The following is a 27177-nucleotide window of genomic DNA, read 5'->3' as shown; positions in this document are numbered from 1 at the left end:
CCTTGATGCTTTTCTCACTTAATAAGATCATGACACTTTTTCCTTAGCAGCAGATGTTGAGTTGCCTGATTCTAACTTCCTTTAGTACAAGACTGAGCAATTCCTCCTCCATTATAGATAAATCTGAAAATATAAATATAATATTAAATAAGAATAGAAAGTCAATATTGCATGTAGAAGAAGCTTACAGTGGTCAGAGACCTGGACTGAGAGTCAAGTTTGAATCTTAGCTCCACCAGGAACTACATGACTTTGCTCACCCATTTAGCCTCTCCAGACTTTGACGTTGTCATCTGTAAAGTTAGACATTGAACTCAATTGGCTTTAAGGCCCCTCTAGTGCTAATATTTCATGTTTCTATGAAAGCAGGGGTTTCACAGCTACTTTGAGAGCCGATGTTAACAGAGAAGAGGGTGAGGCAGACAGCTCAAAGTACCTGCCACATGCACGTACCTTGCTTGCTCTCCCTTCTCCACCCCTCACTGTGACCCAGGCACCTGCATACTAAAAAGCTGTCAGCTTGGGCTCATCAGCCCAGCTGAACACAAGGGGCACCCCAGCAGGTGTCTGTTTTCAAGACTGCGTTCCCTAGCAACCATCCTGGATTCATACAAGATAGAAACAGAATTAGGTCCTCTACTCCTAGAGATATGTCCCAGTCCAATTTAGACTGTACCGGCATCATTTGTAAGAGAGAGACCTGGGTGTCTGGAAGTCTTCAGAGACTGAATGGAGAAAACGCAGCCCATTCACAGACCTGAGCAGCGGAACAACGAGAAGGCCAAGGTGGCCAAGGGGCACACAGATGATTGTCATTTAAGCCCCACAAAATCCCTCTATTCTCTAAGGCATCCTCATGGCTTTTTCTGGACAAAAAGGCAACCGTGGTCCACATCTCTCATTTGCCTCCCAAATGCCCCCGCCTCAGACAGAAGTTCTCAGGCCTGATGGAAGCATCTCCTACGACCTTCAAACAACTGAAAAAAATCACTGAGCACATGTCCATGGAAGAGCAAGTAGTACCGGTCCTGCACGGAAGACTGCAGAGTAACCATCCGCTCCTGGCAGAGTGACTTGCACCTCTCCCTCGATCACCCACTTCTACGCGGAGGCCCATGTTCCCTCTTTACGTCCTCTCCCTCGATCACCCACTTCTACGCGGAGGCCCATGTTCCCTCTTTACGTCCTCTCCCTCGATCACCCACTTCTACGCGAAGGCCCATGTTCCCTCTTTACGTCCTCTCCCTCGATCACCCACTTCTACGCGGAGGCCCATGTTCCCTCTTTACGTCAAGTCCGTGGCTCGCCCAGCACAGCTGGTATCAGCAGGTTTGAAACCAGTGGGCACACACTTGCCATCGTTTTGTTCTTGCCTTCCTTTGTCTCCACTTATTAAATACAGCTTGCCACACAGGGTAAGTTTTCAAAGGCAGAAAAAAACATGCCTCCTTTATTATTGAATTCCTTATCTTAGAAAGTATTCAGTAATATAGGTGAAAGTACCTGATAACAAAGTTACATGAAAAAAACAAGTACACAACAATGTGTGCAATATGATCTTGATTTTCTATAAAAGCAGAGTGAGGAGAAAGGAACTATATCAACACGTTAAATATGTTTCTACTGGTGCAATTACATATTTTTCTCTTTTTGTGTGCTTATGTATATTTTCCAAGTTTCCTTTATAGACATACACTGCATTTATAACAAACAAAGTTGTAAATAACTCACGATCATTTGTAAAAGGAAATGTAAGTATGTCCTGCAGTTCCTTCCTGGGTAAACATTGTATTTGCTGTTATCCCCAGATAGTCACTTTCAAGAGAGGGCCCCACTCCTGACTAAGAAGTGACCTTGAACTATTCCAGGACCTCCCTCCTGCCACAGTCACCTCCTCTGTCAGCGGAGCGGGACTCCTGGATCTGTAAGTCCCTCTCTTATTCAGTCTGACGCTCCTCACAGCAGGGCTCTCTCCGACACCACTCAAGCAAAAAAATAAATTTTTAAAGAAGAACAATGGAATATTCCAGTGTTGAGGGTTGTGCTGAGAGTATCCTGCTCAGCATGCTAGAAGAATTCCTGGGGAAATTAAGACCCTGAGATAAGAGGTTCCTCATGTAATAGAGATGGGTGCCACTGTTAGGAGTTGTGGGAACCTCTTTGCTCTTGTCACTGAGCAATGAAGTGGTCAAGAACGTGCAAAGCTTTGCTGGCTCATTTCCTCCCTACTGTCTTGTGAGTGAGAGCAGAGTACAGGAAGTCCATTAGCCACGATTCTCCCTCCACTGCAGTGCCTGGGTCAACACTGCAAAAGCATGATTCTCAGCCTTGCTTGTTTCCTTCTTGCATGGATGACCAGCCCTCTTCTTTCTGATTGGCACGACTTCATATAAATCCAGCTTCTCAGGAGATGCCTCTCTGGTCATTTTCATGTACTAGGCTACCCTCGTCCTGCCTTAGCGGTACAAGCCCACATGAAATTACTTTCAAGATACAACAGTAAGACTCCAAAAGGAACGACCCGGGACATCAGCATTAGCCAACCTTCTTAAATCCATACTCCCAAAGTGAACTGAAATGCACCAGAAAAGAACCCCTTCACCTCACTCCATCTTCCTCTAACCACCTGGGTCCACATTGTGCCCACGTCTTGTAACACTCCCATAGGCCATGCTAACACCTATCAGAAAGCTTCCATCTGCTTTGCCATTGCCAAAGTGCTTACCTGGTCAGATTAAATTTGAAAACCTCCTAGTGAACTCTTCAATGTTCTATTTCCCATGAGGCTTTACTAGCCTGGCCCAAGGGGTGTGTGTGTGTGTGTGTGTGTGTGTGTGTGTGTAATCAGGTACTAGAAAAGTGAGACCCACACTTGCTATTTTCTAAAATGAGGTCCCAGAAAACTTCACTGCCATAGAGTCAACTATCAGTGGGTGAACGATGCCCCCTCCTTTTTGCGCCCCTGGACACATAATGAGATAAAGGGCTTCCTCTCTCTATCACATGAACATCTGTTATCTCGTCTTCTTCCGGCAGTGATAGTCTCCTGGCTGAATTACAGTGTCTTCTCAAGGATGAGTCATCATCATGGCTACTTGTACACAGAACTGAACGTTCAGGGCTCCGCATTTTGTGGAAGAACCGTAGTTCAAAATCTTCTCATCAGACCCCCAAGCACAATTCTTGATCTGGGATAACCAAGAGGCCCGGCTCAGGGCAACTCTGCCCGCAGGGAGGTGGCCAAGGAGGCAGTTCCCCAGTCCACCAGCAGCAGCTACCATCCCTACTGCTAAGGGTCCCTGCCAGAAAGCCTGGCCCTTAGCCTTCCTAGGCAGCTGGCACAGCAAGTGCCCAGCAGGTCCCCGTGCTAGAAGGTACCCGCCTACATGGGGTGGCAACAGCGGTGACGTGAAGTTCCTTCTCTGCTGAACATATCTCCCACCATGGGAACAGCGCTTTCTCTAGAGGCCTGGGGCTTTGTTCCCTGGAAGGCCAAGCCCTTTTTACTGGTTCCACTTTATATGAATGTGCTTCCAGTCACACTCTTTCCTTGAAGCCAGTTTTGATTGGAAGGGGAGGACATTTCACCAAAAGCAAAAACTGTATACAGAGACAGGTGAGACATTGGAAGGTATATCTTACTGGGCATTAATCCCATTCTCTGGGCCGTTTGCATCTAAGTGTGGGCCCCTGCTAAAGCAGAAGGCAGTGGTAGCCTACCAGTTTCCTGTGTTGTCTGTGGACTGATGATCTGAAGAGTCACTGGTCTAACTTCTCAGTAACATCATTCATGTGCTCATTCCTTCAGTATGTACTGGGCACTCTATGCATCTGGCCCAGGGCACAAAGTAAGCTGAGGAATGCTAATCCATCCCAAAGCCAAGTGTCCACCGAACGGATGAGGATCGCCTGTGTTTGTAATGCTGCTCATGACTAAGGCGTTAAGGAAGCACTCAGTGATAATTCACTCCATTTGGTACCCACCCCACAGTGCGGTGGAGTGCCACTAGCCCTGGGAAGCATCGTTATTCACAACTCAAGATAAAGCTGTGGAGGTTTAGGGGGGTGAAGCTGTGGATCCCCAAATGTGACCATCATCAAAATCACCCTGAGAGGCTGTTTCCGATGTGTTCCCAGGCCCCCACAGGTGCATTCTCGTTCTGTGGGTCTGGGAAGAACCCGGGAAACTATTATTAAAGTGCTGAGATGACTCAGAAGCACAATCAAACTGGAGGGACCCTGTGAGACAGCTAAGCTCGGCTTTCTCAGCAGCTTTTCATTGGACTTTCACAATTTGGGAAGTACGGGTTATTATATTATTATTCTCATTTTACATGTGAAGCAGCTTCAGCACCAAAAAAAAAAATCAGCTCAAAAAACGAAACAAAAAATATCTCTCCTTCTCTACTTCCTTTTTCATCTAGTACAAACAAAGCAATAGAATTGCCATAATTGATTAGCTCATAAACAATAATTTACGACAGCGCTGTTTTCGAAACCTCTTTTGGTCTTTGCAACACCGGAGTGAGAGCCATCAAACAGCTTGCTTTGAACCTAATAAAACGTCCCCCTGACATCAACCAGTGTCTTTCTTCATCACCTCATTTTTGCCATTAAAAATAACATTAAAGATACTTTAAGGGACATGACACCCATACAATGGGTGGACTCTGGATACCAAGTTCAGTTGTAAAAAGATATTTTTGAAATGATTGGGGAAATATGATTATGGATAGGGTATTTGAAGATTCCAAAGGATTTCTGCCCATTTTGTTAGGTCGAACGAAGGCAGCATGGCAGGGTAAGGAAATGGTCTTGACTTTAGAGATGCACAGGGCATGTGAGTGAAGGGACCTGACGTCTGAGATGTACACTAAACCCCTTCAGCGAGAGAAGGCAAGTACATGAAACAAATATAGCCATAGCTTGACAACTGCTAAATTTGGGTGATGGATATATGGGGACGTTTAGATGTGTTCATAATTTTTATTATAAAACAACTCTTTAAAAGATCAACAACCTCACTTCCCCGAAGTGCCATTTTCCCCTTGTAAAGGCAAGTACTCAGTACTTATAAAAACAGATTGCCAGTGAGCACAATTACATATCAGATGCCCCCTGTACCTCTGTTTTTTCTAATCCGTTCTTCAAATAGGTATGTTTTTTGCTTTAACTAATGGCTGTAGAATATACTTATAATAAAAAAAATATTTATTTACCTGAAATGTAATATCTAACTGGCATTCTGTTTTTTTGTTTTGTTTTGTTTTTGCTCGATCTAGCAACCCTAGACACAAAAAGAAAAAAAAAAGCCCTAATCAGGAGTCAGGGTATCTGGGTTTGATTTCATCTCTGCTGCTGGCCTCGGAACCAGGGGCAAGCTACTTGCCTTCTCTGGGCATGCCTTTCATCATTCATAAAACTACAGGTTTCATTCCAGCTCAAAATGCTATGAAATATGGATACTACCCTTATTCCAACTCTGCATAAAGAAATGCTTTTTACAGCCCTGGCTGGTGTAGCTCAGTGGATTGAGCGCGGGCTGGGAACCAAAGTGTCCCAGGTTTGATTCCCAGCCAGGGTACATGCCTGGGTTGCAGGCCATAACCCCCAGCAACCACACATTGATGTTTCTCTCTCTCTCTCTATCTCTCTCTATCTCCCTCCCTTCCCTCTCCAAAAATAAATAAATAAAATCTTAAAAAAAAAAGAAATGCTTTTTACACAGTATATCTAAGTGACTGCCTCTGTTCAAGGGGATATTAAAAGGGAAGTTCAATAAAACAAAGGCATATTGCCGCCCAAAGATCAGACTGGTAGGACGAGCCATCCACCGCACCACTCACTGAGTGCTTCCTGGTTACCAGATCTTGAAGAGTTGTATCCTCACAGTTCCACATGGTAGAGAATATTCTTCCCATGTTACATGGGAAGAATGAGGCCCAGAGAAATTAAACAACTTGTTCCCGGGAATGAGAAATAACTTCAGAGCCCTGAGCTGTACATGTAGAGAGGATCGGGCACTGGAAGACAGGAGAAAACTGGCGGACAGCTTCTCGCTCTTAATTGGGCCTTATGATTTTTCTCTTGTGAGTGAAGCCCCCTCGTGTTGGGTGTATTTATGTTAAAATACAAATACAGTAGATTTTAGAACTGCAAAGAAAACAATTCCAACTACTTACTGGCTCTCATTTCATCTACTGATATTTATTTATTAATATACCAGCTTTTATTCATTGCTTCTAGATGCATAGTACTTACCCTGGACATTGTAAGAGATTCCCTGCTCTCTGAAAATCTAGCCTATTTTGGAGACAAGATACAGATGCTTGAGTCAGACAACAAGTACAGACACTGGGTACACCTAGTTACTTAATTAGATACACCGAACAATGGAAACCAGCCAGAAACAATGGAAAGAGGATGGAGGCGTGCATGGGCTGGAGGCCCTGCAAATACCTTGTGGAGGATGTAGGACTTAACCTGGGCTGTGAAGGGAGGGATTTGAAAAGGTTGGAGAGGAAGGAAAAGGTCTCTTGACAAATGGAACCACCTAAGAATTCCCAGAGGAAGTGACTTCGAACATTCTTGAGGAGAAAGGAGTGTGAAGGGTAACAAGAGAGGGAACTGAATATGCAAACACCAGAAGACTGAGACCCAAGATGTGTTTAGGGCCCAAGTAGATCAGTGTGCCTGGACCCCAGACTATATATAGCTGAGGAGTAGTGGGAGCAGAGAATGAGAAGTTGGACCTGGTGTCTTCATGGAATTGGAAACTACCGAAGGGTTTGGTGTAGGGTAATATGCTCAAATTGGTATTTGAGGGTGATTGATTGGTCTAGCTGTAAAACATACATTAGGTGCAATCTACAAAATATATATGTATATATGTATATATCTACCTAGATCTAGATCGAGATCGAGATAGAGATGGAGCGCCCAGTGTCATAATACACAAGGATGAATAGGACACAGTTCCTACTCTTAGGAAGTTTACAGTCCAATGAGAAAAGACCAATGTTAAAGGACAGTACGAGTTGTTCATTAATTTAATTTATTACACTATCTGTAGCAGACATTGTTAGTTTTCTACTCAATATCCATGCCTCTCTTTGTCATCAGTAATAGAATCCAATTTTGTTTGTAAGACATAGTTCAAAATCTCAGGAAAAGAATCATGCTTAGGCTAGGTTACTATTTCTCAACATTTTTGTTTTCATTATCACACCCCCAAGAGCATTTTTAGACACTTTTTTCCTAATCACTCCACCCATGAAATTTTAATACCATAGATATACTATATAAATCTGTTTATGTATTGCATGTATATCTGTGCTTTATACATAAAGAGTCAGAGCTTCTTCTGCCCACCCCTCCCAAATACTGTTCTTCCCCTCAGGAATGATAGCAGCGCCACCCCACCCTCACTACCACCCACCTGGACCCCATCCCTACCACATTCTTCACCCTCCCTCCTGTCTAAGAAAGCACAGTCTAAGGCAATTACAACAATTCTATTTCCTGTTTCCCCACCTTCCTTGGGGCTGAGGGGCGGCGCCATCTAACTCAGTTCTAGCAATGAATGACACAGGAGCTGGTAACTGTTTGGGAGGTCCCTGGGAAAACCTTGTTTCCCTAGAAAAAGCTACAGCCACTGCCAAGTCAGCCTGCTTTCCACCTTCACCCAGCTCCACAACTCTCGATGGAGGCACAGGCCCAAAGCGTCAGCAGCTGTCTTGCAACCATTGTGAAAGCCCAGAGAACTGAGGGAGAGCACCACTGATGGACTGAACCGGTGGCAGAAACGCAGACCTTCAACTGCTTATTGTGTGGGAGAACCGAATCCGATTTCTTAAAGTCACTGTTAGTCGGGCGTTGCGTGGCTGCAGCTGAAAGCATTGCTGACTGATGTGACGCCCATGTCGTGAACCATAGCTGTCTGACACTGTTGCACCACCGCCAGCGAGAAGGACGCTCAAACACAGCAGAAAGTGCAATCGGGAATGTTGCACCAATCAAACCCGAGATTCTACTTGTGTCTAAAAGGAAAACTTTCTCCTTCGCTAAGCGAACCAGCTTTTCAAATGATTTTAAAATACTCCAGCAAATATTTGGCATTTAAAACTAATAAACTTTTAGATATTTGGTATCACTGTGTAAAAAATGGCCATGAAAGGCTGCAAGATAGTTTCTACTTTATGCCAAAATGAATGCATTTATGATTTGCATAGTAAATACGTCTTTTAAACTATTTGAAAGTCAATTATTTCTAAATTGAATAGTTAAGATGCATAAGGAACATGTGCTTCTTCAAGAATCCCTTTAGGAATCTTTCTGCATGTTAAAAATTGTTAAGTAACCACCTCTATTCATCACTTGAACGTTTTATATTTTACTTAAATTCTGATACCAGCTAAAGGTAATCCTCTCCTATTTTAAACATGTAAACCACTCGCATACTATTCAATAACTCCAACATACCTCACGGGAAGTGATTCTCTATGGCGTACCCAGGTTCAAGATAAAAGAAACTCCAGCTCTGTCTAAAGCTAGAGATCCTCCACATCTTAAAAGACAACATTTAATTATCACCTTAGGGTTTCAAAGCATTAGCTTTCCTTCAAAATGTCAAAATAATCCTCACAGCAAAGTCATTTTACTAATTTCACTATTAACCTCACACCATAAAATGACTTTCTTTTAAGAAGGATTTTGGCCTTTTTTATTATAAAAATGATATATGCTACTTAGAGAAAAATACAGGAAAAATAAAAATCATTTAAAAATATGTAATCTTATACACTAATGATAGCTTTCAACATTGGCTTACCTATCTTCATATTCTAAATTCATGTATAAAATATACAGAGGTCTCTTTAAACAAAAATATAAAATTGTATACTCTGATTTTTTTACTTATAATTAAATGTTTTTTAAAATACTTTAATGAATATTTAATAAACTGACATATAATTTATTTAATTATACTTTTCTATTAGACATTTTAAGTGGTTTTTAGGTTTCTCTATTCGAAAAGAAAATACTGTTGTTGAAAAGCTTTGCTTTTATAATAAAACACCTCTTATTGTTTTCTTAGGAATAATTCTCATTCCCTTGTAGGTGGGATATAAAACAAAAGCAACAAATGAACAAACAAAACTAGCAAAGTCATAGATACAGACGACAGGATGGGAGCCACAGGGGGAAGGGGGCGAGAGGAGGACAAGGAGAGTGAAGGGACCGGATCATGGTGACGGAAGGAGCCCAGGCTTGGGGGTGTGAGCACATAGTGACGTATACTGTCGCTGTGCTATAAAGTGTACACCTGAAATGTGTATAATGTTACTAACCAACGCCACCCCAATAAATTTAATCTTAAAAACTGCCTATGATATCAACTTTAAAACATCCACAAAAAGTAGAGATAATGCATATATAAAATCCATTGTTCGTCATCCAGTTTCAACAGTTATCAACTCACATCTAATCTTGTCTCACCTCTCTCCACTCAATGCCCCATCTCACCTCTTCCCAACTCCTGCTTGTGGCGAGCAAAGTCCCATATATTGTATCACTTAATCTGTCAGCATTTTAATGTGTATCTCTGAAAGACAAAGACTCTCCTTTTTCAACATAGCCTCAAAACACTGTAGTTTATCATATAAAACAGAGAAAGTTTTACCTTTAATCTTTTCCTTACTTTATAATTTTATAAAAATTCATTGATTTTATTCTAGGATTTTTGTATGCAGCCTTTGAAAAAAGGTTTGAAAATACAAATGAAGAGACATACAGTTGACTCTTATAACTCATACATACCACACTCAATATTATAGTATAAAATATATTCTGAAAATATTTTAAAATTTATTTTTACAAAATTAAATCATATAATTTCGTAACTTGATACTTTATGGTAAAAGTCATTTCATGTCAATAAATTTTGACTGACATTACTTTCTAAAGGCATATAATATATAATAATTTATTTTACTCAACACCTTAATGCTAGATATTTAGATTGAGTGAACTCTTTTCCCAATGTAGTAATTAAACAAATATCAAACCTCTATTGTACACCAGACACTGTATTTGGCACTGAAGAGACAAAACTGAAATGTGCACACGCACACACGCACACACACACAAGGAATAGTTCTTAGAAGTAGTCAAAGGCTATGAACATTTTAAGGTTATTCATTCATCCTACCCAGGCACCTGCAATTTTTCTGAAAAAAGGCCTTCCTAAAGCCATCCAAAAGTAATTTAAAATAATAATTTAGAACAGAGAATATTAAGTGGCAAGAACAAGGGATCATTCAACTCTTTTTCTGACTGGCTGGTGATACTCTTTATAAATTGTACTTTGGCTAATGTTTTATACAAAAGGAAAAAACTTGAAAATAATTTTAAAGATCCCAGTAAGACTCTGAAAGACCATGAAGGTACCTGAATTTGTTTTGTTATTTATCCTGTATTTTACCTTAGTAATCAGTTTATTAAAGATCTGGTGTTTAAGAATTGTTAAGCATTCTGAAAATTGGCAAAGAAATAAAAAGTAATTATAATTAGTACATAAAATAATGAGTTACATACCTGTTGAGAAATAAAACCAGTTATGGCCAAATATAGAAAGTAAGAAGCACTAACATGTAAATCCCAAATAGCATGAATGCATGTAGGAAACTTTCCAAAGTCTGATCATTTCAGCTCTTTAAAGAAAGGGCCAGTAAATGGGAGGAAGCTTTAAGATAACATAATTTCATAAGATTGGTTGGTCATAGATAGAAAAAAAAAGTGAACATGAACTGAGGCTGAAAAGGCTGGTGGGTTTTTTTCCATGGGTACAATTGCACAATCTAGTTTTTAAACTGAAAACCACAGGAATTGGGTCAATATGGCAAAGAAAATTTTCTTTTTCCTTCCATGTGTGCATGCTGGGTCTTCCCTGCGTGGCCTGTCAAATGGGTGGCCCTTGGGGAAATCCAAAACTATCATTTGGGGTTTCGGACTTTTGATCCAAGTTTTACATAGAATTCCTCTGCTTAAGTGAAATAAAAAACAAACAAAGAGAACACTCCATGTTTTCATGGCTCTAGAATTTAATAGAGACATTGCCTCAATCTACAGTTTGAAATTGGTTTTCCTGAGATGTACAGGATGAGAAAAAGGGAAGATAGCTATAGGATTCAGAAGAGATACCATCATTGCCCTTTTTTTAAATGAGTGAACTCTTTATTACTATTTTTTTCTTTTTTTTAATTGTTGTTCAAGTACAGTTGTCCCCACTTCCTCCTACCCCTCCAATCAAGTGATCCTTTTAAGCATCAGCTGTATTGCCATTCCATTAGGAAGCAATGTTTAAGCTTCTTCCTACAGATTCACACATCTTGGAGAGTAAGCGCTAAGATGATAGCATTTTTAATACATAAAAACTTAACTACTTACAAATAAAATGTGCACTTAATTTAAAAGCCATATGGCACATTTGCTCCAATGTACATGTATTAGTATTACATTTTTAAACTCAGGATTACTACAGATTTTTATCTGCTCTTACCAGGTATTCTGTGTTTAGGAATATAGTGATAATATTATTTTAGCAGATGTAGGAAATTGTGGTACCAGCAATATGTACGTTTTCTCTACCTTTCCCCCTCCCATTTCCTGTGCATATGTCCAACACTCCCTTCTAGTCCCTCGTCGCAACCAGAGGAAGAAAGAGAGAGAAACTATCAAAATAAATTTCAGCAGGTTACTCTCCAAAGATATTGGAGCTTGAGGAAAACCAGGTTTCCCACAAAAGAACATATATACCGAACAGGATTTCTAGACCTTTTAAGGGCTTTTGCAATTGATGGCAGTAGTTTTACATTATTTAAACGAGTCAAAATATGAGGCTTTCCTTTTACTTGTTAGAATAATCACAGGCATTCTTACACTTCTCAGGTATGGTTGAGATCATTTTGAGCTCATATTGGATTAAGGACAGGCAGAATTTTTTTGTGGCAACCGAGAAAAGGCTCTTGAGGAGTTGTGTGTGTTTAGAAGTGCCCGGGAACAACGGTGGGGAAAGCGAAGGAAAAGTAGGGGTCCTGCCCAAAAGGAAGGGTCCTCTAAAAGAAAGGAAATGCATCAAGGGAGAGAAACGTGCCAGTCCATTCCCTGCATCAGTAACTACATTGCTCCCTGTAATGACAAAGCAGGGGAAGCTGTCTCCAGGAGACAAGAGGGATAGAGAGTTCACTCCTAGTTTGGTGTACATGGAACATTTCTGCAGGAGACCTAGTCATGGATGTACAATAATTAAAATGGTTGTAGAAATTGAGGTGCTCTCACATTACTTGAGTATATTTGTTATAGGTTTTCCTTTGGCCTCAAAGGTTTATAATTCTTACATTTTGCCAGACCAAGAGAGGCCTGAATCATATTTCACAATTTACTTAGCCAACTGCACATACTTTTTCTCTGAAGGGTTGCAGATGTGGTGTCTCCTCTATCTCCCCACTCTACGACCATGACAGGATAAAACTATCTCATCAATGTGGACAGAGTTGACTAACTTAGACAGATGGGTTTGGGTAAATCATACCTTGCCTGAGCCCCTATCACAGATCAAGTGGACAGGAGATTATCAAGGCATGAGCTTTCAGCCCAAAACACCCAGTGGCCCAAATTGCAAGTCAGGTACCCACTAACAGAAGATGGCTAACTGGGCTTCCGTGGTCTAAAGGCTGCACAGGAAAAGGACTATCTTCAAAGTCAATCAGGGCCCAAACAGATGTTCAGCTCAGTTAGGAAAGCCTGCATTGTACACTTAGAAGCAAGCACGTTACACACTATCTAAAGCCTTTCACTTCTAAAAGCAGCCTGGCTGGGTCCCCAGCACGCACCGAGGGGTGACAGGTGGCCCCACACCGCGCGCTACATTCTGCAGCTGGCCAGACCCGGCATTTACAACCTGCCTGTGTGTCTCGTGCTATCCAGGTACCGCATGGCAGTAAATAAGACATGAAAGTAGAATCTTGAGAGACGCCTTTCCCACGTAGGAACTGACCCTGGCTTAACACAAGAGAGTTCAGAATTAAGGACTTAAAATGGCCACGTGTTCTCTGAAAAGAAGCAACTCTAGCCCCCATGTTTACTTGACCTAAGGATCCTGTACTATGAAATGACACGCACATCAACCATCTTGTTCTCATTTCAGTCATCAACTGGAGAAGTGCTGGAGTCATCAGCACTTCTCTTGAGCAGCCAAATCCAACACCAGCAGTAACCAGAGCTTTCTCAACATCTGCAAGGCCTCCTCAGCTGTACTGACTGCCTCTGTGCGGGCCTTACTCATCTGAGGCCTCTGCTGGGAACCCATGGGTGGGCTTCAGAGGGCCCCTCAACCCCCTCAAAATTCTAAATGTGCATTTCCTGTGTAGACGCTTTTTCTCAAGGAGGAGGTCTTTGGTTCTCATCAGATTCTCCAAGGAATGCACGACCAAAAAGCAATTAGAAACACTTCTCTAAGTGTATGTCAATTAGCTCACAAAAAACTCTGTGCTTGAAGTGGGGATAGGACAGTCAGCCGGTGCTTGTAGAAGGCATCACACCCTTGTCCCTCCACCAGACCCTGAGCTGCACCTCCAGTGTCTCTTGGGAGACAAGTGACACTGATGATAGGGAACATGAAAACTTTTTAAGGTAAGAGAATCATCTTCAGTGTAAAGCTGGAACAATTCAAGATGTGAAAGTCTGTTTGGGAGCTTACGGCTATCACTGAAGTTCTCCTGAAGCCGAGTGAAGTCGGTACCTCGGCACCATGGCTTCTGTGGCGGCCATGTCATTGCTCTCAGTGTTTGTTTTGTGGTGTGCTGTTGTTATGGTGTGTGTCTCATCAGCAAAGGTCTGTATATTAAGTATATTTCATCAACAATTGGACTTTCTTTCCTTCCTTCCCAAAATGGTTTCTGGACAAAGCACTGCATATTCTACTCAAGTCCATTCTTGATCGCCACCTCCCAGTGGTTTGTAACAGAGTATTCGTGGCTCCTAGACTCTCCCTATGACCACTTCTCTCGGCGCTACTCGCTTGCCATTCCCCCGTTCACAACCTCCTTCACTTGGTCCAAATGCCTGTATAACTGCATAAGGGCATTTTGTGGTACAAAGGACGTTCCTTTAAGGAGTATTAAGTATAGCCTCCTGTTTTTAGTTTGTTTCTACAGATTTAATCAATAACCTGTCCCTTCTGGACTTCCTCTGTTGTCACACTCCTTTTACATCTTAAGCACTCAGACCCTAAGCTTCAAGGTTACAGTCTCATCCCCAGCACACACACACACACACACACACACACACACGCATGCATGCACGCACGCACGCACAGATACACATGCCCTGGGCTAAGCCAACCTATTACCTCTAATGCTTCTGAAAGTGTGACCTGCAGACCATTCATAACAGAATCTTTATGGGGTGGAAGCACTTGGAGCTTGTATTAACAATATACTTGTTAACAATGTATATTCCTGCCAACCCATGGGCCAATTGGATCAAAATCCATGGAGGTAGAATTTAGCAAGCTACATTTGTTAACATGTCCCCCATCCATCCAGATAATTCTTAAATACACTAAAATTTGAGAACCTTGATTAAAAGAACCATTTCCTCTCTGGTTTGAGCCCTTTTGTTTTCAGGGATCTCAGTGAATCTATTTACACATCCCTCTTGCTCATCTCTGAGATCAGCATCTCCCTGTCACTTCCTAAGAAATGTTCTCTCTCTCCCTCTCTCTCCCTCCCTCCCTCCCTTCCTCCCTTCCTCTTTCCCTTTCTCACCTTTGCCAGTAGCTCTCCTGTAGGCTATTTCTCAGCCTCTGCGCCCACCTCGGCAAGTCCTCAGCACCCAACCATTCACTTCTTCCCTCATCCTGCACTGCTCTAAAGAAACCCCCTTAGCGTCTATCATGCCAGACTGCTGAGACTGAGACTCCCTTCACAACGCCCTGCCCAGGGATTCACAGGACATGTTTGCTTGTAAAAGGCAGGCCCCCATCTGGTCCACAAAATGCCTCATAGCTTTCCTCTTAAACATTAAAACTATTTAAGATCACTTATATACAGGCTTTCTCCACATTTTTTATTTTTTAAAGATTTTATTTATTTATTTTTAAAGAGAGGGGAAGACAGGGAGAAAATGAGGGAGAGAAACATCAATGTGTGGTTACCTCTCATGCACCCCCTACTGGGGACCTGTCCCGCAATCCAGGAATGTGCCCTGACTGGGAATTGAACTGGTGACTCTTTGGTTCACAGGCTGGCACTCAATTCACTGAGCCACACCAGCCAGGGCTCTACATTTTTTAAAGCACACACAATACTACTGCAATAAATGAAGTGAAAACAAAATTCTACTATTTTACCATTCTAATACACCATATCCTCCCACTTAATCCTCACTCATAATGAAACTGAAATGTAAGTGAAATTTTTAACTGCGATTTTCTAATTTAACACCATATCAAAATATATTTTTATAACTACCATAAGTATGACTTTCCATCACTACAAAATATTCTGTGAAATGAATGCTGCCAGAATCGCTAGTGCTTATTTAGGTTATTCTCAGATTTTGCTGTTATAAATGATAGTAAGTGAATGTGTTTACACATGTTATTTTCTCCTTCTTTGAATTATTCATTTAGAGAAAATTCCCAGAGATAGAATTAATAGATCAAAGTGTATGAGTATTTTAATGGCTCTTGACACATATTGCCAAGTTGCCATGTTTGTATTATACACAATTCCTTACTGATAATGTTTAAGAGGCTCTCCTCAAAAAAAAAAAGCTTGAAATGCTTTATTTATAGTGTTTGCCAATTACTCTGATGTAGACACTCCTCCAGTGACCAGTTTCAAGCTACCAATAGGAAATCACTGAATGCAGGCTGGAAAGAAGCTCAGTAGCACAGTATGATAGAATATTTCTATCTTACAAGTAAAAAGGAATAAATAATGTCAAGAGCAGAGATAATAGTGAAATGTAGTAAGTAATTAGGAAGTAATGAGTTTTGAGTATTTATTACCTTTATTTTTAATGAAACTTATTTAACTGAGCTATATAATTTAATTTTAATGGTGGATGTGTTTAACAGCTAGCTTGCAAATTTTCTGGAAATATTATAATCAGCTCTTGCAAGCAAGTACAGGCAGGCTCCTGCACACCATCACAAACACCTCACTCGATATTTTGCAGAAGCACGTCTTTTTTATTTTTTTTCTTTTAAGCCACTGAAAATTCACCTTATTCCAATGTGTGTCACAAACAACAGCCATGCTTTTAGGGTAGCAGGCTATGCAAATACATAATGAATAAAATATAGTGTAAATAAAAGATAGAGAAAGTGCATTCGGGTCAATTAATTCTGTCCACAATCCCCCTACACTCTTCATGCATTCATCTTACTAGCATTTTTCCATGAGGTCACCTATAAAAACCACTCGGTCATTTATTTACTCGAACAATGGCTGAATAGATGACTACATGTAGTTGTCATGGCAAATGTCATGAGAACCCTATTACATGTTACTTAACCACTGTCTTCCTGGGTGTTCTTTTCTACGAAACAGGGAAGAGGTCACCGCTGACTTCATTTTTGCAAGAAGCTAAGTGTAGAGATAACAAGGCTCTAAGAAGCAATTGAGCATACCGTAATGTTTTGAAATTCTCTCCCTAAAGTAATTCATTGGTATTCTGTTTTACTGGAAAAGAGGAATTGGGAGGGTGATTTGGCACTTTCTCTATTGAAAGCAAATTCCTTTTTTTGGACTCCCCTGGCGTAATAATGAAGAGCCTCGTGTGTGTAAAACACTCTAGAACTTTTTAAGTGGCATCCCACCCGTGCATGCTAAAACATAAATATGGCTAACAGGAGCTCTCCACATGCTCACATCCTTGACTCAGTCATCCCACTCTCCTCAGAAATCAATTCAGAACAAAGGAAAATACTTTTGTGTAGCCATTTAATCTCAATAGAGGGAAAATCATTCTGTCTCATCTCAGCACTTACTCAACTTACCATCTCTGTGCCTGGGGCCCTGAGGGGAGAGCTCTGCATTAGTGGCTCCTGATGGCTCATCTGTGCAACAGCTGTCTCCAAGTCACCTGGGGAGAAAGAGTTTGTTCCTGTTATCACACAGATTCCTGGACCCCACTTCAGGGCTGGGATGTGACACATGAGAATTGATGGCTTTTAAAAGCTGCCCGGGTGGTTTTAGGAATGATGATTCTGGGACAGAGCCAGACAAATCCAATGATCCTGAACAACTGTCCACATCAGGGGAACAGGATGACATTTTATACAATGCATCCAGAAGTTGCTCAGGGCATTCAAGCAGCTGCTGGAGTCGAATGACTAAAGAGCTAGGAGGAGGCTTTGTTTTCGGCAGCCTCCCGCCCTCCTCCATTCACCTGTCCATCTCCCACTGCCCACCCCAGCTCCCAGTGCTGCCACACCGCCTGCCAGCGTGCTCCACTTCCTCACGGCACCCTTCCTGACTCGGGTCCATCCCTTTCCATACACAAAGCCCCAAACTTCCCTCTCTCATGTTACCAGTGGGGATCTAGAAGGAAAATAGTATTACCACTTGACTAAAGCAGTACACACGTATAAATGAGAATGTCCTGCATAATGAACATACAGGCCATATTTGAGTTTTTTAAAGGGAGCTTATAACCCAAAAGAATCTCTCATCTGGAGAGTGGCACGGAAAAGCAGGATGCTTCTTAATCTTGGCTTTCACCCAGACCCCAAGCATCTAGAACCCAAATGAGCACTTTGGGCACTCGTCGTCAAAATGGTCCCAACTCTTGAATAGAGATGGATTTTTAGCTATGCCTTGCTAGCACTAAAATTAAAATAAAATTAAATAATTTAATTTAAGCTGACCAATGAAGGTCACTCTGTCTGCCTCTAATTACAAGCCCTTTTGTAATTCCACCCAAAGCTCTCAGAGAGACCTGTCTGCCACAGATGGCCAAAATAACACGGAAGTCACGCAGAGGGTTATCTTATAGTCCAAAATTCTGATGTGGAAAGGCTCAAAATATCAGTTTTTAATCTCTTCTCTTTTTCATATGCATTATCTTTATAAAACACCCAGCTCTGTACCCGCTTCCATACCTGGTGCTCAAAAAATATTAATTCCCAGCCTCTGCCCATCAGCCCCATTTACTTTACAGGTATCTCATTCCAAGGCCAGGGACCAAATCATTCCAGTGTCCCCAGCTAAGCCTTTAATAAGAACCATACCAACTACATTTATTGTGAATTAATTTTATGCCAGGCACTAGGCTAAATGCTTTACATATTTTTATTTCACTTTATCAAAAAAAACAACCCTCTGATGTAGGTATTTTCAGTTATTATCACAATTACTTCACAGTTTTCTTTTTGATCTGAGGATTGAAGAAATTAAGTAACTTGCCCAAGTCTCACATAGCTCAGAAGGGATAGACCGAGGCTTCAACACAACGCAGTCTGGCCCCCAAAGTCTGAGCTCTTATTCTCCGTGCTATGTTTCTGCTAGTATGTGGGCACAGAGAGTTCATGGCCCAGGAACATACAGTGCTCTGATCGTTAGGAAAGGAGGGGCAGCATGTCCGCAAGGTCTCTTTCAGATCTGCAGAGGAAATAACACATATTTGATGGAATTTTTGGACTGGGTTGTTTTTTTTTTTTTTTATCCTCACCTCAGGACATATTTTCATTGCATTTAGAGACAGAGGAAGGGAGAGAGAGAAACACTGATGTGAGAGAGAAGCACTGATCGGCTCCCTCGAGTAAATGCCCGGACAGGGGATTGGGCAAGCCCGGACTGGGAATCCAACCTGCTACCTCTTAGTTGCCAGACGATGCTCCAACCAACTGACCCCACCAGCCAGGTCTGGACTGCCCATTGAAGGACAGAGGTTTTCTTAACATCGGCCAACCCACTTGTCCTCCCAAGAGGAAGGCTACTTTAATCACCAGGTGATTGAAGAGTCACCTTAAAATGTGGTAACCAGAAAAACAGAGGTCTTACAGGTACCCCAAGACACACAACCCTTGCTCTACACAAATGGGGTACTAAAGGGAGACAGTAGAGGACAAGTGGGGGGCCACAGATGCGGAGATGCATAAAGCAGCTCCATGGACAGATGAAGAGGCTAGGAGCCCCCGCCGAGTTCCCGGTGCCTGTGAAAGCCGAGAGACAGAAGCCTGAGGGCAGGAGAACACTGGGAAACTGCTCAGAGGAGTCCGCTCCCCTCAGCAGCCGCTGGCGGCTCTCCATAACCCGTCTGCATGTTCATCTTCCGAGCTCATTTCCTGCCAATGTGTAAAACAGACTCTCTGCGTTTCTCGGGCCAGTCTCCTCAGCTGGATGGTCCTCTCCTCCTCAGCCTCACCTTCGCACCTTTGCCCACACAGTCCCCTCGGTGTGAATTAACCTTCTCCTCCTTCTACTCAAAGCTCCCATCTTCCCAAGGCCCGTGTCTGCCAGACTGTGCCAAGTTCAAATGCCCTTCTCAAAGCCCCGGTAACTCCCACGGCTGTGCCGCCCCATTCCTCCCTTCGTTCCCCTCTCACACTGAGTCCTGGATTTTACTCCTTACATGACTACAAAACAATAAGGTCCTTCAAATATAAAGAATTTAGAAATTCTTTGTATTTATATTACATTCTTCACAGCACCAGCTTAGGATTTATCACTGATTTTCAACGACTTGCTGTTAACTTTAATGGCAGTTTTTATAAAGTACCTAACACTGGTGATTTCCCAAATTTTATTTACTCACAACCCAGGCTACTGACTGGTACCTCACAGCAACATGTGAAACAGAAAAGTTAGACACTCCAGATCCAAATCTACATCATTTGGATTTGGGTTGTTCTTTTCTGAATTAGAACATCTTAAAACTCCTATCTGCAAAACTTTGAGAATCTTTAGATTTACTTCATCAAACGTAGGGTGATACTTATACTACCCATTTTTAAAAAATGTTGAACTATAATTGACATACAATATTATATTAGTTTCAGGTATACAACATAGTGATTAAACAATTATGTAACTTACGAAGTGATCATCCCATAGGGAGCCCATCAGACACCCTAGCAAACTACCCAAACTTAAGCTCATTCATAGTTGATCACACGCATATCAATTCTCTAGGAAAATATCTGAAAAACCAAAATCCAACTATTATGCCATGAATTGTTTCAAAGACTATATGTATCACGTTAGGACCTGGAGTGGGGTCACAGCTGGACATCAGAGCAACCCCAGTTCTTCCTATAATGCCACTCCATGCTTTACAACAGGCCGAACAGGACAATTGGTATGTTTACCCTAGAGCAAAAGCTAAATTCTTTTTATACCAAAGACATATTTTTAAAGAAGCAAAAGTCTTACCTGTTGTAGAATGTCAAAGACATCCTCAACACCAAAATGACTGACTCCGGATGTTAAAGCTGTTCAGTGCCAGGGAAGTCAAAACAAAAGCAGCCAAGCCCTTTCACTGTGACGGCTTCCTTCTAAAATCCACCTTCCCTTCCTTCCTAACAGTATAACTGGCTCACGCTGGAAGAACAAAAAATGTAAGAGCTAGGCAGGTAAAAATCCCAGCCCAAGACAGTTGGGCGAACGTGCGTGGTGACTGGGGCACCAGGAACCATCCGAATGTGACAAGAGGTTAGCGAGTTCCTGTGTAAAGTCAGTTTCCTGTAGCTGGCTTCTCCGAAAAAGGGGTTTCATTTGTGTGGGGTTTCGTGGTGTGTGTGTGTATGCACAGGCGGGCGCAATGCACACGTGCATTTCTCTCCATGACAATGTGAAAATTCCCCAGATAAGAGGCAGACTAAGGCCTTTGCTGTGTAGCTAGATTTGTGTTTAATATATCAACCCTCCTGGGCCATTTCTCCTCCCCTATCTCTCCATTTCCTACCAGCAAATAAATCACCCACATAAAACAGGAAAGAAAGAGTGAGAAACCAAGATGATTTCTTAAGGATGTGAAATAAAGCAGAAAAAAAAAAAGGAAGAAAAAGTCCACTCCACTGACTGCTCGTGGTTAACTTAAGCTTCGGAAAAAGCACCTTAGAACTTACAAGTCAGCCTAATGAACATACTATGGAGGGAAACCAGGAGGTGAGTGGTTTGCTTTGCTTTCCTTTATTAATAACTACTGAATAATAATTGAGGAAAAAACAGACTCCGCCATAGCAAGAGCTCAGGCAGCCCTGCCATGCATTCACCCTTTTACAGACCAGCACCTGTGTTGTACGGTACGTGACTGCGAGTTGTTTTCAGACTCAGAGTTTCATTATTTGCCTTCAGACACAAATTTACTGGTTTTGTCCTCCAGCGCAATCCAGGTGTAGAGACATCTGCTTTTAGATGATGGCTAAAGTGCCTAACCTGACAAATTTAACTTTTATGATGTGTTCACAACGCCCAAGGCCTCGAATCCCTGAATAATCACCAACGCTTCTCCCCAGGGTGAAATCTTGGTCAAAACACTGACATGCCGTGAGGATCAAGTCAACTGCACTCAAGTCAACAAATATTTATAGAGCCCCTACTGTGTGCAAAATCCAGTGCTGGGTGCTGGGGTGGGGTGGGGACACAAAGATGAAGGAGATGCAGTTCCTCACTCATAATGGTCAAAAGCAAGGGAAGGAGAAAGACATGGACGTAGAGGGGATGCTGTGCGTCAGGATCTATTTAAGCTGTCACAAAGAATCCTGGAGTGCAAGGGTCAGGTAAAAGGAAAGCGTATTAAGCCATTTTCCCAGTTAAAATAGCCACTGAACACTGGCATGAATTCTCTTATAATGGTCCAGGGAGCATCGGCTGGCTTCCGGGAGGCCCAAGAGACCATTACTTGTGGGCCATCTTCATTGTCGCAGACTCATATATTGTGCACCTGGTACTGTGCACTGAAGAAAAGGACAGAAACCAAGACAGACATATTTCCCGTCCTCACAGTACCTACGTCCAAGACTGGGGGAGACAATAAAAATATTCAAGTAACTGCAATAATTATACATTGGAGTAACTAGTGCACAGGAATCAGAGAAGAAGCAAGTTAAAGAGCATAACAAGATCTACATTCTAGAGGGGTCAGGAGGGCTTCTTCGAGCAACTGGCAATACAGCTGAGACCTAAAGCTGTGACTTGAAGATGGGTATAATAATGGAAATTATCTGAGAGGCTTTTAAAAATACTAGTGCCCAGCCCTGACCAGTTGGTTGGGCATTGTCCCACAAAATCAAAGGTCACTGGTTCGATTCCGGGTTCAGTCCCCGTCAGGCGTGTACAAGAGGCATCTGATCGATGTTTCTCTCTCACATCGACATTCTCTCCCTGTCTTTCTCTCTCCCTTCCTCTCTCTTTAGTTAGTTGGAGCATCGTCCCATAACCAAAGGGTTTGATTTCCAGACAGGGCACATTCCTGGGTTGCAGGTTCAATCCCCAGTCTTGGTGCTGACAGTCCCTGGCCCAGGCGCCTGGGGGAGGCAACCACTCAATGTTTCTTGTTCACTTCAATGTTTCTCTCTCTCCTTTCCTCCCTCTCTAAAAAGCAGTGAAAAAATGTCCTCAGGTGAGGATTAAAAGATTAAATAATATACATTTTTTAAAAATACTTAAAAATAAAAATATCAGTACCTAAGCTCCACCCTCTCCCAAGATTTTAGTTTAATTTGTCTGGGTTGTGGCCCGGGCACCAATACAAACTCCCCCAGTCATTCTAACATGTCACTACCACTCTGATAACGAGAAAGAGAAGCCTAGAGAGCAGAAGGAAGGACAGTCCAAACAGAGACAAGAGTGTGTACAAAGGCCCTGAGGTAGGAAAGAGCTTGTATTGTTCAAGAGAGGGAATGAAGATTAATGAGTCTGGTATGTAGTGCTGGCAGGAGGAAACGGTGCAAGATGAACATTCGCAGAGATGGGCATTCCATTTCTAAGCCCATAAGAGACCTACGTGAGCCCAAGTGTTCATTTGTTAATGTGCAGGAAGCACACAGTCTGCCAGGTGAGATCTTTGAGCCCTCTGATGAGCACACTGTCATCTTCTAGAAAATTCTCTGTGGAAAGCCAGATCACCACCATGATATTATCAGGTAGGTAGAACACATGGCTGGTAGGTACTTTTTTTACCTGCAGTTTTGGTCAGCAGAAGATTTAGGACATCTAATAAAAAGCCATAGTCCTTGGTGAGATAAAACAAATTTTTAAAAAAGAAATGAGAAGATGAGGACAAAAAAATTAAGCTAAAAGCAAGGGTGAGGTTGATGCAGAAAAGGTACGCGGTGTGGTTCCTAGGCTTTTTAAGCAACTGGTGTGCGGCGGCGAGCCCCCGAGTGCCCGCTGGGCAGAAAGGAGCGCCGCGCTTGGGGCGGCAGCGAGGGCACCTCGGCTTCCCAGGGCTGAGGCTGGAGAGAAACTGCGTTGTCACAGCGAGGACATCACCGCTGATGCGAAACTCCGTCCTTAGACTAAACACAGCCAGCGACAACCCTTGTGAGGTGGTTGCTGTATCTCCCCTCAGTGTGGGCTGGTGTTCTCTCACCAGGGAGTCGAGTCAGAGGAATTCGGGGAGCCTGCAGATTCGTACAGTGTGTTCTGTCCCAGGGCGCGGCTCTTTGATGGACCAGTTTAATGCGGCGATGAAGAGTTGACTTCACATAGGCTTCAGAAAGTTCAGGATGAAAGATTTTCTCATCTGAGCTTCTAAAAGATTGGGGGTGGCAAAGGGTTCAGCGTTGATTGTGCTTCCAGCAAGAGACCCAGGGGCCTTCCCCGAGCCCCAGCGCCCCCGGGGAGAGCCGAGGCACCGGGCAAGGACCTTGCCGCACGCACGGCCCCTCCACCTCCAGCAGAAGGTGTCCTTTGGGAAGCAAAGCGGGAGGCACCGCAGACCTGGCTTCTAAGTCGAGGGCCTCGGGCCTCACACATTTTCTTCACAACGGGAAGAACCTGCTTACGCCAGGGCCAGGACAGACGGAGCGTGTCCTCGGCGGGCCCAAGCGCCCGCACTCCGCCCGGGGCGGGGTGCTGGGAAGGGCACTGCCGTGTCGGCTTGCAGGTCTCCCCTTCCTGTCCTGGCCCCCCACTGCCCACCCTTCCTCTGCTGGTGGGCTGGCTCTCTCTGTGTGCGGAGTCGCAGCCTTAGATGTCCTCACAGAGTCAGGCTTTGTGCTTCTTCCTGCTCCTCACGGTGAGAAACAGTGTATCTTCACCTATAATTCAGTCTCAGAGGAGTGGCCTGGGGGAGGGTTGGGGACAACTTGCTACCTAACTTTCTTCCTTTCATGGAAATCTCTCTTTTTCTTCTTCTTCTCTCTCCACTTGCCCCCCACCCCTGCCTCATTCTTCTAACAGACCAGAGTAAGGGTGAGGGGAAGAAGCAAGTGACTTAAAATACATGTAGACACTATAGGCTCAGAAAGAGAGAGAGAGAGACAGAGAGAGAGAGAGAGAGATCCAAACGTCTTGGTGAGTCAGTTCTGATGCTACACAGCCCAGCCTCCGGACAGAGGCGGGGAGAATCCGGGGGAATTCAAGCGGCAGGAAGGAAGGAGACTTTACTATGGAGTTCCTAGTAGGAAGCAGACCTTGTTAAAAGCCATATTCCGGGAAGCCCTCCTGCACCACCACCCTGCCCCACTGCAAGCCGGGTGAGGTGCCCTCCCTGGAGCTCCCCCAACAGCCCTGCAACAGCCACTGGGGAGGCCCTGAAGGCCCAGGGCCTGCCTGGCTCGCTGGTGCATCCCAAGCACTAAACAGTCACTTAAGAACCCGGGCACAGGCGGTGGAGGGGTGGGGAAATGGGACATCTGTAACAGTGTCAACAATAAAAATAAAAAATACAAGAGCCATTTGCTAACCAATAGATTGATTCTCTCATCTAATCTTCATCACAGCCCTCTGTGGTAAACATTTTTAAGTGTATTTTACAGCCGAAGAGACCTCAAGTGGTTAAGTGAAACTCTACAGCCTACAAAAAGCAAACTACAGACTGAGGATCAGTCCTGGCTCTTCACACCACTGTCCCCCAGTGGAGAGAGCTGGGCCAGTGTGGGGAGGGCGAGGCAGCCTGAGCCTCAAGGCCAGGGGTCCATTTCTCTCTTGCAAGTGCTCTCCTCTGAGATTCCCAGGCAAACGCAATCCACCAAAGGTAGAGACATGCTTTCTCAAAGTACCTTTGTTTGAAGTGTCCTCTGAGGTGGCAGAAGAACAGCTTATTCTTTTTCTTTAACAGTCCCCTAAGAACAAGGACTTCCTATACTGAGGATTTTTAAATAATGTGACAACTCTCTGTGTACCCTAAATCCACGCATAAATGGTATTCTTGCTCACTGCAAAGATGCTCTGCCCCTTGTACCAGAGAAGACTCGTTGACAACAGTGATTGTAATGGATAGTAAACCTTGGAAACATTGCCGTATCAATCACTGGCGAAATCATTTCTACCCTGGATCAGTAAGATGTTTGCCTTCTTCTCACTATTAGTTTCTTCACTGAAATGATTTAGATTTAGCGGGTAGCTTTTAGTGTTTCCACAGACCCTCATTTGTGACTTGCCAGCTAATGAAATAAAACATTTCAGTGAGTTCTGAAGATGGAAAATCTGTACCAAAGCCTTATCTGAAGGCTTTGAGTTTTATACCCAGAGCATGAGTCATACTGTAGTTGTTCTTGCCCAGCTCCCCACTCAGTGATGAACAACTGTATTAAACCAAAACATGCATTCCTCGTGACTGAGAGATTTCATGATTGCAGAACATTAACTCTTCATAAAAGAAAGCACTTAGCTCTGACATGTAATGCATCAGTGTCAAATACATTCTTATAAAATACGCTTTCAGATTCTAAATGTTAACATATCTCAGAATGCCACCAGCTAGAAATCACAGGAATGATTTCCTCCTTATGCATTTTAATTCATTATGAACAATAGCCTCCAAACTAGATAATATCGTTTCAAACATCATCTAGCTTCCTCTGCCAGCCATAACCATAAAAAACACCATTTCCCCCGCTGTTATTTTCATCACCTATTTTCTCGTTAACTGTTTTAACGTAACATAACATATTGCTTTTTGTTTCAGTGGATGTTAGGTTCTCGGGACTCTCAACTGCCATCTGGTCTGCCCTGTGTAACTATGTTTATCTAGCAAACATTTACATCCTGGTTCACTTTACTACAGAGCTATAATTCATAACAACACAGGGCCTTGTTGCAGAAGAGGACAGCACTCAAAGTAATCATTCAAGCTGGGCTGTACAGTTAAGGTACAACTTTTTCTTTTGCTCTCTCAAAGCACAGCTAAGGCAGCCACATGACCATTCCCCTTGATAGTTCATGCACTTTTTCAGCGTTGCAGACGCTGCTCGAAGCATCTCTAGAACCTTTTCACAACACCCTTCAGACACAATTTAATAAGCTGCAAAAGGAAACCAGTTTCACTGCATTCTATGCACAACTTATTTTTGACTCAAAATACAGTCTGGCCACCTACCTTATTCGCTGGATGTAGCTCCTGGGGGCTGCCTCCCAAAATCAAATCCACCAGAAAAAGGCTAAGATTTGCTATCACTGAAGAAATTTAAAAGAATGGGCCTCGGGCTCTGAGAGCAAATCCACAAGAGGAATTTGAAACATGATGTAAGAGCAGTATCTTTGGGCCAAGTGCACGAACACCCAAGGGACTTCTGCAAAGCACACGCCATTCACTCTGATGTAGAAGTTCTGCCTCGTTTAAAAAAGAAGCGGGAGGTGGGAGGGAGGTGGGGAGGGATGGGTGGGTGGGCTGGAGTGGGAGTAAAGGACAGAAAACTGTACTTGAACAATGATTAAAATAAAATTTAAAAAAAAAAGAAGAAGTGGGAGAAGGCCCTGCCCATTTCTGCGCACATTCAGGTTTTACCCGTTGCCTTGATAGGGATCTTCGGTTTGGGCTCCAACATCACAGGGTAACTGCAGCTCCGCGCACCTGCTCGGAGACGGGGGTTGCAAATGTTTCAGTACTAAGGCAAAGCCAAGTGAGTGTTAACTTGTCATTTTTTCATAACATCAGATCTCCTGCCCAGCTCCAGAGGGAACAGGTTGAACCTTGTACCCGAAGACAATCTGAAAT

General features: G+C 43.0%; 1 protein-coding gene across 3 annotated transcripts in view; it reads right to left on the bottom strand.

Annotated features, from left to right (window-relative positions):
* The window catches only part of RHOH (ras homolog family member H), a 46074-nt gene extending 19288 nt beyond the window's left edge, over positions 1 to 26786 (bottom strand). Inside the window, exons 1-2 of one of the 3 annotated variants that reach the window (XM_045834594.1) lie at positions 26560 to 26786; positions 17069 to 17154 (exon numbers count right to left, since the gene is read on the bottom strand). The gene's annotated coding sequence lies outside the window, so the exon portion shown is untranslated. Of the gene's footprint in view, positions 1 to 10596; positions 10674 to 17068; positions 17155 to 20444; positions 21447 to 26559 lie in introns of those variants that run through there. The other 2 variants (XM_045834593.1, XM_045834595.1) reach the window with 2 other exon arrangements.
* Between the last annotated feature and the right edge of the window lie 391 nt (positions 26787 to 27177).

This window comes from Phyllostomus hastatus, unplaced genomic scaffold, assembly GCF_019186645.2.
Source record: "Phyllostomus hastatus isolate PE091 unplaced genomic scaffold, TTU_PhHast_1.1 phas_contig_196, whole genome shotgun sequence".
NCBI lineage: Eukaryota > Metazoa > Chordata > Mammalia > Chiroptera > Phyllostomidae > Phyllostomus > Phyllostomus hastatus.
This window is presented reverse-complemented; position numbering and strand designations above follow the sequence as displayed.